Raw genomic sequence first — 12,151 nt, forward strand, 5'->3', positions numbered from 1 at the left:
ATACGATGCATGCCTTCACGATACTGGATTACCCTTCACTTTTTACCAAAGCACACGGAGAGGCATGAAAACATAATGTGGTTACATTCTATTTTCAACTTCTGATTGTCTAGGCATTCTGTACATAGCTCTGAGCTACACATGTTTGAAAAATCCTACATTGCTGTAAATGAGGTTGTTTTGATATTACTTATACTTCAGATGACATCATGGCATTCTCATGCTGTACACACACACACACACACACACACACACACACTCATATATATATATATATATATATATATAAATTTTTTGCTAGCAGAATTTTATGTAATAATTCAGTGTCAAAAGACAAACTATATCATTTATAGGGCTTGACAGTGTAATTGCATTTAGCGTAAGCATAACTTTAATACTAGGTAGCCTCAAAATGAAGACTCATACAAATATGTGTTTAGTGTAAATACCACTAATTTGGGTCTGATTTTGTTTTCATGAAATCCAATTTGTGAGTAGTATTATGACACATACTGTCTCAACTGCCTATGTCTATGGAATAGAAAAAGCTAATTTATTTAAGTAACATGACCACTTACATTTGAAATTGATTTTAAACGCAAACAGGCATAACTCTGGTTGCTATGGTTTTTGTGAAGAAAACCACTTTCTTCAGATTTCACACTGTGTATTATAGTTGGATAAAAATGTAAAAGAGAAAAAATCAACAGGGAACACATTGCTTGAGGCTTACATGTTACATTAAAGAAGTCAGACTTAATCTGACTTTGATCATCATTCCCAGAGATGACTCAGAGGAGCCTCTGTCATTAGCGAATGCTTGGATAGTGCAGTGAAGTGACGGGATTCTCCACTCTTCCTTCGGCTATGAATGTCTGGATACAGAGGTTTTTACGATTCACCATGGTGAACACAAGGACATGCTGATGTTGACGAGAGTGGAGGCACTCTGTAATATTTCTGTGAAAACAAGGCTTGTAGAATGATCCAACAAGCCTTTTCTTGCGATGTCTAAAGTGTTATCAAAGCCACTTGTTCCTTTATGCCTAATTTATTATCGAGTATAACTTGATAATTGTTCATGTTAGAGCAGAAAGTCTGGGTCCATCTGCCTCAGAGCCATACTATATGTATTTAAGTGTAATTTGGTTTAAAGAAATTCTAGGAAGCTAGCTAGCTGTAAAACGTCTGTTTAAGAATAGCTTGGCCTTGATTTTTATCGCACTTGTTTTACAACAGATTTTTGGCAATCAGTCCAAGTCAGATCAAGAGACTTTTTGTTCACTGTTATAAAAGCGCTAATGATATTCGGGATTAGATTGCAGAGCCTCATCCCCTGATTAAAAATCACATTAGCTGTAGGGGAAGAAATGAAAAAAAAAATGTAGAAATACAATCAAATAATGAATGGAGATATGAACATAATTAATAGATAGAAGAGTTTCACAGAAAGAAAAAGGAAGAAATTTGTCTTCTCTTCCACACACAATACTATTGTTCTTGGGACGTCCAGAAGTCACTTCATTATTAATGATACTGGAGTTTAAAATGGCCTTTTATTTTTTGCAGTTTCAATGTTTCACCGTATTTAAACTTTATGTATTGGCGCTTCCTCACCTGCTTTGTCACCTTTATATAACACTGCTGATGGAACACAGAGCTGAGCATTGTGGGGTTTGTTGTTCTCTTGTAGCTCGTCACATGGCACCCTCCCCTATTCGTGACTTCACGGCCGTTCCAGGATTCCGCGTCCCAGGCTCCTCGGCGTTCTACGCCCCGTTACCGCACGCGGGAACGGTATCCACCGAGACGGCCCGCCGAGGAGCCCTCACACACAGAGCCCGCACGCACGGAAGGCTGAAAACCAATGCCGACTTTCCTTTCGCTTCTCCCCTCTTTTCCTGGCCTCAGAAAAGTAGACATCAGTGTCAAAATGACAAGGCAAAGTTCGTCTGCTTATTTAAGGAGCTTACTGCAGTGTGTCTGTGGGAAAGATGCTCTCTGATGGGCAGCTTAGTTGTAATAGTCTAGACGAGACACATTACACAAAGCCTGGTGTGGTGGCACAGTGTAACATAATAGGCCAGCGTGTGAAGCAACCCTAACCCTCCTGCTCGAGCCTCTGGCTTCTGTGGGCATTCGGATGAAAGCACTATTAGCTGCCATTATGTGGGAGCTAATATATGTATATTATTATGTATATAATTATTATCACAACCAGACTGCACCAGTGTTTTTACTGGCGATCGAATCAAACATTTGGATGGAATGGCATATAATCTTTAATGATCCAGAGTGTTCAGAAATGCATGGTGGAAACTGAAATAGTCCCAACTCATATTTCACCTTACAGTGTCTGCAGCGGTGGCCAGCAGGGCTTTGCCTGTATGGCAGTTGAACAAAGAAGCATTTTCGGCACCCTCATCCCACTCTGTTGTTTATGCCTGTTTACCGGCCGACGGCGATATAACAACCAGTTCCTCACTATGCAAGATGATCACTTTTTTCCTGTTAGGCAGAGTTATCAGCATTCCCCCAAAGTATGGTGATTGAATTAATCTGTGGCCATGTTCTCCCCCTTCTAATGAAGAAATGAATTACACCATCTTCTTTCGAAGTACTTTAATCTTATTAGAGTTAACCACAATGACCGAGTATTGTTCACAGACATGACAAAGAAGAAGAATAACATTTGAACTACAATGGACCCTGGATCTTACTTAGTGAATTACATTAATATGAAATAACATTACATCACACTCTTTGTCAGACAAGACGAGAAAAGGACATTTTCATTTCAGGTCTATCAACAGCTTCATCAAAAGCTAATGTGGTAAAATGAATGCTCTGTCCAAGTTATTTTTCACTCTTTACAAGTCTGGGGTGTAACAGGCAGGGTCGTAGCCTCCTAGATTGTGCTGTTTCTGAGTGTGAGGCTGAAAGGACTCTCATTTTTAATTACTTATAGACTTGTAGGCAGCTCTTTGGTGAACAGCTCAAATACAGGTTCAGGAGCAAAGTGGCACTCAAAATGGTTTCAATGCAAATCAAGAAGTTATGCGCTATGTCCCAGAAAAGAAAAGAGGGGAAAAAAACTCTTGTAAAAACTTTCAGCCAGTGAAAGCTGAACTTTTCCAACCAGCTGTTTTACGGCACTGCGTTGACAGCATGGGCCTGCTAATGCAGCGGATACTCTCGTGGCCCACACAGAGCACTTGAACAACGTGTTTGTTGCCATCATATATGAAATGATTTGTTTATTTTTTCTATTTTCCCCCAGTGTTAGTGGTGGGTAATCCCCCACCCCGTCAACCGCCTTCTGCAAAAAGAGCTAAAAACCGCGAGATTGAGCGTGTTAACGTGCGTCCTTCATTGCAGGTGAGGCCGAGTATGGCGTATTTTTTAGACTTCTGCCCACACAGCATCATGGGACAGCTCGGCATGCTGGGACGAGGATGCGAACTTCCTGCTTCTGTCGGCGTCACCCATCATGCATCACTCCGCTGGCATGGCTCTGTGTTCTCTCGGGGAGTAACTGGGCCATTATTCCCCAGCCAGTGAGAACACATCACATAGGATAAACATGGACGCACAGCAACAGAAAAGTCTGCAACGACAAATTCGAAAGTTGCCAACCATCCTGCGGTTAGTTTTATTAGGCCGTTAAAGAAACCGCATTTTATCCATCACGCATACTTAGACGTCACATATTATTCATCACGAAATCCTACGAAACCTACAAAACATTTCATAAATCTTTCAAACTCTGCAAACAATTAAAAGTACGCGATGCCCCCAGACGGCGTAGCATAAAGGCGAGATGAAGAGATGACTGGGGGGGGGGGGGGGGGGGGGGGGGTAAACTATCCTGTGAGCCGGTGTTCCTACAGCCACAGTGCACCGTATCCCGATGTGTCCTGCATGGCGATGTATAAGTGTGTGTGAGTAAGCAGCGGGGAGTGTAATTCTCTGCCCGTGGGGCTTTACTCTGAGTCAGCAGAAGCTTGAGCACAGGGCCGCGCTGTTCTACACGACTCCGCTGAGCTCCACGAGCGCAGGCTTACAGAAAGAGCCTCCTCGCGCACGGCAGCTCGGGGAATTGTTCAATGATTGGCCAGGCACTTAATTCAATAATTTGGTTCTCTCTACTCCTGTCTCCCTCATCCTTACTCCGTCCTCTCCTCATTGATCACGCTGGTTAGGGAAATGTGATGTTTTGCATATCTGGCTAAGTGCTCTTAACAACCCCAGCCTGCGCTGTGTTAAAAATTAATAAATTAAAAAGGGGGAGGGGTGATCTTGTCAGGGAAGTAATTTGCTTCTCTTGAACCAATGATGGCTTGCACTTTATGCAAATTGGTGTCTGGGGACAACAAAATCCCTCTTAATACATATGCAGACTTCATAAAAACACTGTGAGAGAAGGGGAGGGGGGGTGGAGAGAGATGATAAATAGCAAGTCAGTGCAATGCTTCGTGTGAATTTCACTGTCTGCTGTAACTGACACTATCAAAGGCTGTGGTTACACTTCCAATTGCAAATGCAAGCTTTGCACGACTCTGTCCTAATAACCAGCAGTTTATGGGATTAACACCTATAGCCATTACAATCACAAACAAGTCCACAGTTCACAGTTTGAGAAGAAAGATATTGCCCTCTCACAGTTTTTTAGCAACATGAAGCAAACAGCAGCTACTTGGCGGGGCGCATAACTGGGGTCAGAGGTGAAACGTGACCTCTGAAGTCAGCACCGAGGGCCCAAAGTGCCTGCAGGGGTTCTTCGAGGGCGACGTCTCGCGGCGGACACGTAGGATGAGCTGAACGCTCGTCGGGGCCACGTCACCCGGCGGCACATGCAGGGGGGGAGCGCGTGGGAGACCAGCCTCGGCCTGCCGGTCTCACGTGACCCGTTCAAGCTGTTCACGTCAGCTGAGCAGACCCACCGCACGGAATGGAGGTGAGGAAAAGGCACGCTCGTAAGGATAGAGATGAAGGAGGAGGAGGAGGAGGAGGAGACACTTCGCGGCAGTTGCAGACGTGTTTGCGGGAAGTTTTCAGTGAGCATCCCGAACGTCCCTCATCCCCTCACTGTAGTCCACCATGTCTGTCATGGGGATCCTCAGGCATCATCCTCCACACCCCCCTCCGTTTGTATTGTTATATTATTTATGTATGGGAGACATAAGCAGATTCTGCATTAAGACAGATGGGGGGGGGGGGGGGGGATCATTCATATTCCGTTTCTGCGACATCTTAAGCAGCCATTGACTTCAAACATCTCCAGCTCTACTGCATAAAAGAGAGAGAGAAAAAAAGAGGGAGAGAAAAAAGAAAAAAAAATGACAAGACACTGGGGGTAGGTGCACAGTGTGAGCGTCCTGGAACAGATGGAGATGAAAAGAACGATAGAGAAGCAAATGAAAGAAAGCAAAGAGAGAAAACACAGTGCGGAGCAAGGAAAGCAAAACAAGGCACAGCCGGGCCTGCGGAGAGTTGGGGAAACTTTTCATTGCCCTTAACTTGAAGCACATTAAATATAGATTTAACTTTTGGCATCTTAAAGGGGGGGGGGGGGGATCCGTACAGCTCCAGCAGGCAATAGGGGCTTGTTGTAGGGCTTGCTCCGCCCCTAAATTCTGGTTGTGTTACATTTGTGTAAAGTGTATGCATGCATGTGTGTGTGTGTGTGTGTGAGACAGAGAGAGAGAGAGAGAGAGACAGAGAGAGAGAGAGAAATGAACAGCCACACAGCGGCCTGAAACGCATGGTAGCGTCTGTGCTATGCCAAGAGGATCAGAGCTCAGCTCAAATACTGCTGCTGTTTTCCTCCTGTCCTCTGAGACACACACACACACACACACACACACACACACACACGCACACACACACACACAAACACACATTTTACGACCACATACAGGGATGTCTATTTCTGTACCTCCTGTACTGTATGTGGGATACCTACTGGGACTAGGGACTGCAACGCCACATATCATAACAGAGCAGCATAATCAGCAGGAATGGTGATTGCTGAAGACAACGTAAATGTCACGTACAGACACATCAGCGTGTGTGGCTCAGACGGACATACGTGGACAGAAGAAATCCAGAGAGCAGCAGTAGATCTCAGCCTGTGGTAAAGGGTCAATACCTGGAGGAATCTGCACATTCCAAATATAGTGGCCTCCAATCAATAGACAGAGAAATCGTTGTGGGAGGGGCTAAAGAAGAGCAGGAATGGTGAACACACTCCAGTTCAGACACTGATAAATAATAATGAAGCTTAATGCGCGTGCCCTTTGACCCGGATTATTTTGAATGTTGTTTTGTGCCTCATGTGCGATGCATATTCAAAGTGTCATCTGCTGGACATGAATTAAAATTGCAAAAAAAAAAAACGTTTTGTTCTTTCATTATTTTATCTGCACGGTATTTTTTTTTTTGTTCTTAAGAAAGAATGATAAAAGAGAATGTAAAATTGGGGCTGTCAGAGGAGAGGAAGGGCTTGATTTGTGGTGAAAAGTAAAACAAAGAGCTCAGTAATGGGCAAGCTCGGGGCGTCTGATTATCTGCTGTCTTGTCAAGATAATACCACAGATCAGAGGTATTTCTTTATTCAAATGATATGTCTGCATCTGCTCTCTATTGGAGGCCATCAACTCTTGTCGAGCAGGCAGACGACATCGAACGCTCCTCCCCTGGGTCACACGGTCTGCTTTCTGTACCCCTCGTGTGCTGAAGCGAGCTAAAGTAAAGTTGATATCGCAATAATTCCCTGTCTGCGTCCTCTGTGTCACTCCTAACCACAGACTCACCCCGACCTGACAGAGTGGCCCAGCCAGTAAACACGGCCCCGCACCGCAGTAATCTAACACAATCAGCATCAGCCATTTTATCTGCGCTCTCCAAAGTAGAAAAACAGAAAAAGGCCCACAATTTTAGCACATGGCACCAGATCAAACATTAACACTGAAATAGAAACATATTGTACAGTGTACTGATCACTGTGTATGTATGTGTGTACATGCACACACACACTTTTGTGTATATCTTAATAATGATTAATGTACAGCAGTGATTTTTAATGCATGTTTTGCAGTATAATGCAATATTGGTCTTTACACCACATTTACAGTAATGTGTAAATCAGTTAGTTAATAATAATAATTTTCAGTTGTATTTATATAACACCTTTCTCAAACTTAGGATTTGTTTTGTTTTAACAATGGACCAAATTAGGCAATAATTATAAACAATTTAGAAAGTATTTCAGTTTTGGTGTATGGCTAAAGGTAGAAATGTATACATTTTCCCTAGTTAAATATGATGACAGCAGTGAGACATCTATAAGTGCACTAGTAAGTTTATACTTTTTAACTTTTTTTATGTTTTTTCCCCTTGAAGTGTCTCATCTGTGGGCTAAAAATAGCAACATAAAACACTTTCACCAATTGGCTACATCCTATGTTAATGCGTGGCTTTTAAGGTGTAATGTCTAGCTTTTAAGACAAAGGACCTGGGTGTAAATATATGTTACAGGCCCGTATTATCAATAGGTTACATCAATCACAACGGTCTATATGCCAGTGGGCAGGACTCACCCTCTTCTCTTGTCCATTAGGAATTAATGCAAAAGAAAAACTGTCTAAATGTCTCTAATATAGGAGCGTTTAAAGTACCTCGTTCACAACACATGATGAGGAAGAACAGTCATAATATAAATGCATCACACTGTCCATATTAAGCAGTTAATCTGTGCAGATGCTCAGATGAAAAGCACACTCTTTATTCAGCACAAGCCGTGTCCCTTCAGGGATTTCTAACCATTTACTTAGATGAGTCCAGTAATGCCATGCAAATATAATTTCATTCAAAGTTAATTCTGCTGCATTACATTTTAAATTATTGTCTTTTGTGCAATGTAATATGTTCCTACTGGCTTGCAAGGGGAGGCAGTAATTAAGGAGAAAGTTACCATGTACTAGCATTTTACTGTCATGCTCATGTTCTGAAAGTGTGAAGGAAATTGACTTATTTGTGTCCCTACAGGACAAAATATTTTTAGATTTTGTGCATTTTTTTTTTTTTCATTCAGCCAATAAGTCTTCAATACGAAGCAGAACATAGTTCTTCTCTTCGTGTTGGTTTAAATATGAACTCTTATGTCTGGCATGCTTGTATTTCAAGTATAGGTACATCAGCACCTTAACACACACGCTCCTATTCCAGTCTGAAAATCTAACTCTTTACAATAGAGTTTTGTGCAAACTTTAGAATATATTTGATGGCTAAACACAATAGGTAGTGTGTACTACCGTGTTTTGATGGCTTCTATTTCTCCTCCATGCCTGGTAAACACAGAAGCCGCTAGTCTGTAGCACAGAGCTTAACTGTGTTACAAATGCAAATATGGGTTTGAGCTCACCCTTTTTATTTGCATGATCATATGCAAATGTACTAATTAGCACATTGTCTGGTTTGCCTTAATAGTCAGCATTTTTGACAGTGTTTAACGAGGGTGTTTATTCTGCTCAGGGTCTGAATCCTGGCAACGAGACAGCAGTGCCAATTTTCTTTCTATTGGCAATTGGCTGGGCACTTAGGAGAGACACTATATCATTACTATATATATATATATATATATATATATATATGTATATATGTATGTATGTGTATATACATACATACTTATATATATATATATATATATATATATAAATACATGATTTTATGACAAAGTTTTTTCATGATTTTATATGAAGACCATCATTTTAGTTTTTTAAACAATGGAATTTAAATAGATATTGATGATCATAACACCTTAAGCAAGGACAAAGGATCAAAATGATAATATTCCAAGGCTCATTTCTCAAGCTTATGCACTGATTGGTTGATTATACTGTTTTTCTCCTCTGAGGATCTATTTTAATAGCCTCATAACGTTGTCATAGATCACAATGGTTAAAATTCAACCAATTATAATAGTAATAGGACTAATTAGGGATACCAAAAAAAAAGAGAAGATTTTGATTTGGACAGAAAAAAAAGATGACAAACTTCATAATTTGGGTACTCATTAACATTTTTTGTCTGATCCAGAAGTCCTTGCTGTCCAATAATTTATGCATGTCTCAGAGGCATCACATAATAAGCCATGTCTATTGCTGTGTTGTTCAGGATTCAGTGTCAGAAGATACCTAGTAGTGTTGGGCATTTGTCACTGAGAAGCCTCTTTGCAATCATACATATACATCCACTGATTTTGTACTCCTTCATACTCTAATCTTTAGCATTGTTTTCTGAAAAAAAGATCACATTTAATTGTGTCAGCTGACACTACTACAAGTAATCAGTTTCTGCTCTTTTTTAGTTCTAAAGTTGATTACTTTTCCTGTTGGTATCTTTTTTCAATGTGAACTATTGTTTCATTTGCATTACACTTTATTAAATTGTCAATACATTATTTTAATTGATAATAATATGTTTTGACATCTTTGTCACCCTCTTTCCCTTCTTTCTTTTCCTATATTTTTCTCAAACATTCAAAAACATGCATACGCCCAGGTGGGTCACTTTTTCGACATTTTCTTGTGGGAAATGTTGAGTTTATTTTCTCTCACCTATGTATAAGTACTTTCTCCTGAGAATGTACTTTTCCCCTCCCGTTTGCCTGATTTCATGCATGAGGACACATTCTCCGGGCCCTGTCTTTGTGGGTCCGCCCAGTGCAGAACTGTAGCACGTCTTGCATCTGTGACCTTGGAATATGTGCGTTTGGTGGTTTTGTGCCCTTGATGATTTTGCGCACGTTGCGTTGTGCAAGGGTGGGTGGGATAGCGCAATAAAACGGGAATTCCGTTGAAATGAGTTAGCACAAGACGGGGTGTTTTGTGGAAATTAAGTCATTGCAACAAGAACCCCCGAGGACCATGTCTAAACTTGGCGCTGTGTCTAAACTCAGCACGGCGTCTAAATCCAGCACAACCTTTTGATAATTTGGTGATTCCACAAGCAGATGTGACAAAACACTTGCTGGAAAAGTGAAGCAATTACAGCGGGTGATGGACTCACGTCCTTGATTATCACAGCTATGATCCTGTACGGCGGTAGATATGACCACTAACGGTTTCACCACTGGCGTGATTTTAGCTGCCGCTCAACAGCCCGTTCAATTGAACGCTGCACGCAATGAGTCGTAACTAGCTCCACCCATACCTGGCGTAGGTAAACTAGGACAAGGAAGGTGTGAACCTCACAAGGCTCCAACCTTATGCTCTGCAACATTTCTGCAGATTTGCAACAAGACGTAGCTTGGCTGTTCCATCGACCTGATGCGTCGTTGTGTTTAGCAGCGCTGCTAATCACACCGTCTCCTCTTCCTCACGTCGACCTTTTTGCACGTGATCCGCGTGGACGACACATTCGAGAGAAGCGCCGGTGCTTTTCGGATAGCCTCTCATGTCCCTGTGACATACAGCAGTGATGCCGTAGGTTGTGGCGATTGGCTGACAAAGACATAGCCCTCTGTGTTTCTTACTATTTGTGTATGTGTGTGGGAGTCCACATGTGTATCTGAGGGTATGTGTTCTCATGCATCAACTGAGGTGAAAAAGTTACAAAGTATATGCTAAAAAAATACATTTGGCATTTCTCATGGGGTCATAATATCGCTGAAAGTGACACAGACACATGCCCTTGTCCCTCTGTACTGAAATTAAGAGTGGGCAAGAAATTACTGACTTTCTAATGCTAAGTCAGTAGTCTGACTTGTTTTTTTGAACACAACACCCAAATAATGAAGAAAAACAAAGATATCAGCCATGTGTTATTGAACAAATATTTTTGGGTGTAATGGTCCAAAAGAAACAGGGCCTCCTCACCCTGACAGTAAAGCGTCAATGCCATATTTACACACCTTAACAACAAGGGGTTACTGTAGCATCTTCTATGCTAGCACATTTCAAATGTATATGTCCTACATTAATGCCATTGTACCATGCCAAATTGGTCCCGGGCCAGTCAGGTTTGATGTGTGATGCTGTGGGCGTTTCACACACACCTGTCCTCATCCTTCCCGTTCTGTGTGATCACACTCGAACACGGCTCTCTACCCCGGGGTTAGTGTGCCGAACCACCCGCTAGAACAGGGAGGATTCTGCACTCCACTTTGACAGCATCCCTCCTTCTCTGGGCAGGTCATGGACACCAAGACCTTAGCAGTCTGAATTCAGAATTTGTAACTGGACTGCCATGTTGAATTTATCTTTCCAAGCCTAAACACCGGGGGTTTTTAGGGACATGAGAACTAAATCGAGTCACTATATGCATTCAAGACCTGCTTAGAACAAGAGTGCACTCTGCAAAATACGGGAAATTCTACAGACGAAAATATGCTTTTTCAACTACCAAGTTGCAGTAAAGTCTGGTGTCTGTCGGTACATTCTCTTCTGTGCCATTTAAACATGGGTTCATCAATAATTCGCAGGCCTGGTGTTGGAGCGAGCCCTGTCTTCTCGCTGAAGTGAATGCTCCACTCATAGCCTCGGGTCACTCGAGCGTTTTCACTTAAAGACTACTGCACACAGCTCCAACGCCATATGGCTGACAACGCAGCGAGACTGCTCCCCTCCTCCTCACCTCCTCTCTGTCTCTCCCACTCACTCACCCCCTTCTCCTCCTCTCCTCCTCTGTCTCACGCAGCCTGCGCATACCCATGTGCTGGTTAGCTGGCTGTTCTCCCCCCCCCGTTCCCTCCCTCCTGTAAACCTGACGTGTCGTTGCTCTCCTCCAAGGCCTGTCACAGTCTGAGGGACGCCGACGACAACAAAAGCGAGCAAAAGGCGCAGAAGGCAGTGAGCCGCGGGCCCGCCGGCCCGGCCCGAGCGGCCAGTTCCTCGGCCCAGAGACGCTGCCATATGGCGACCTGGTGGCCAAGCGGCTTCTCTGTTTACCTGTGTTACTAAGGGTCATGTCAGCTTAATTTCTGCTTAACCGCAACATGGTTCTGGTGCCAGCCTCTCTGTGCCTGCCCCTCCCCCGTGCTCTGTTCTTCCCAGTGCAGACTGGGGCAGAGTAGATTACCCAGGCTCCTCTAGTCCTCTGCAGGAGGGACACGATTCACTGCTCAGTCTTATATGTGGCCCAGCCTGAA

The 12,151-nt window shown here is 42.8% G+C and overlaps 1 long non-coding RNA gene across 12 annotated transcripts in view; it reads left to right on the plus strand.

The window, feature by feature from the left end:
• The window catches only part of LOC143476438 (uncharacterized), an 88,431-nt gene that overhangs the window by 12,167 nt on the left and 64,113 nt on the right, over window positions 1-12,151 (plus strand). For 3 of the 12 annotated variants that reach the window (XR_013121293.1, XR_013121297.1, XR_013121292.1), the window contains one exon: window positions 1,694-3,825. The exons of 6 other annotated variants lie outside the window; for them this stretch is intronic. This is a non-coding gene — a long non-coding RNA (uncharacterized LOC143476438). Of the gene's footprint in view, window positions 1-1,693; window positions 3,826-12,151 lie in introns of those variants that run through there. 3 more of the 12 variants (XR_013121301.1, XR_013121303.1, XR_013121302.1) reach the window with 1 other exon arrangement.

This window comes from Brachyhypopomus gauderio, chromosome 15 (genome assembly GCF_052324685.1).
Source record: "Brachyhypopomus gauderio isolate BG-103 chromosome 15, BGAUD_0.2, whole genome shotgun sequence".
NCBI classification, from domain to species: domain Eukaryota; kingdom Metazoa; phylum Chordata; class Actinopteri; order Gymnotiformes; family Hypopomidae; genus Brachyhypopomus; species Brachyhypopomus gauderio.